We start from the raw sequence: 1,136 nt of genomic DNA, 5'->3' as shown, positions 1-1,136 counted from the left end.
CCTCCCCGGGGGAACCGGCAGCCCTTCCCCGCCTCCCCGGGGGAACCGGGAGCCCTTCCCCGCCTCCGCGGAGCACGGAGCGTCGGGGGAGCGACACGGGGCCGCTGGAACGGCCGTTGCGCCCGCAAGAGCTCCCTCACGGCCACGTCCAGCAGCTCCTTAGAAGTTGAATCGAGAATAAAGATGTCGCTGGCACCGTGCGGGGCAGGGGCAGCTCTGCCCGGCCCCCAGCCCGCTTCTACCCACGGCAGAGGGGCTGGGGGGGGAGGTAAAACGAGGAGCTCGGCTCTAAGAGGACTCCCATCCGGGCGTCAAATAAACCCCCACACAGTCAGTTACTGTTAGAAGAGTTGCACGGACTTTGAAAGCAACCCGCTAAACCTATTGTCTTTCGAGACTTCAGGATTTCATCTGAGATCATAAATATCATCCAGACATTAGCAGAGAGGTCTAAAAATCGTGTTTCTGCAAGTACGATCAGTTTCTTCATTTCCTAGAGAGTTCCTGGCAGTGGGTTAATTAAATCTCTGTTTTAAACGTGTTTGAGCTGCAGAGAAAGACTGGACTTAGTGAAAATTCTGGTCCCATTGCCAGGAGTGTGGATATACACCCCGATCAGAACCTCAATTTGACCCTTTGTTTAGCAACTGTTTCCTTCAGTCACATAAACATGCATAAGATTACAATGAAGAAATATTACATTCGATGCCAATCCTACTTTGTTTTTAATAAAACTCTCTGGGTTGGCTCATATGTGATTGCAGTTAAATTTAGTTGCAAACGGGCCGGCGCGGGGAGGGCGAGCCCCGGTCCCGCTCTCGGTTCCCGCGCCCCATCTCCCCCAGGCTCGGCTCGGTGCCGCGTCCCCGGAGGACCCCAAAGAGCGCCGGTACGGCCCGGGGGGACAAGCGGCGGCGTGCCCTCCCGCCGCCCGCCGGGCTCCCCCCGTCCCCCGTCACCTACCGACCCAGGGGAAGCGCTGGTCCCAGACGGACCACATCTGGATGGTGAAGAAGGGTGCCCAGCAGACGACGTAGGCCGTGACGATGACGAAGGTCATCTTGACGGTGCGGATCTTGGCGCGGGAGATGGTCTTGACGCTGCTGACACAAGGGGCGAGCAGCAGCCCCCGCCGC

The sequence above is a fragment of the Calidris pugnax genome, unplaced genomic scaffold (genome assembly GCF_001431845.1).
Source record: "Calidris pugnax isolate Ruff unplaced genomic scaffold, ASM143184v1 scaffold44, whole genome shotgun sequence".
Taxonomy (NCBI): Eukaryota; Metazoa; Chordata; class Aves; order Charadriiformes; family Scolopacidae; genus Calidris; species Calidris pugnax.
The sequence above is the reverse complement of the archived record's forward strand: the minus strand, read 5'-3'. Positions refer to the sequence as shown.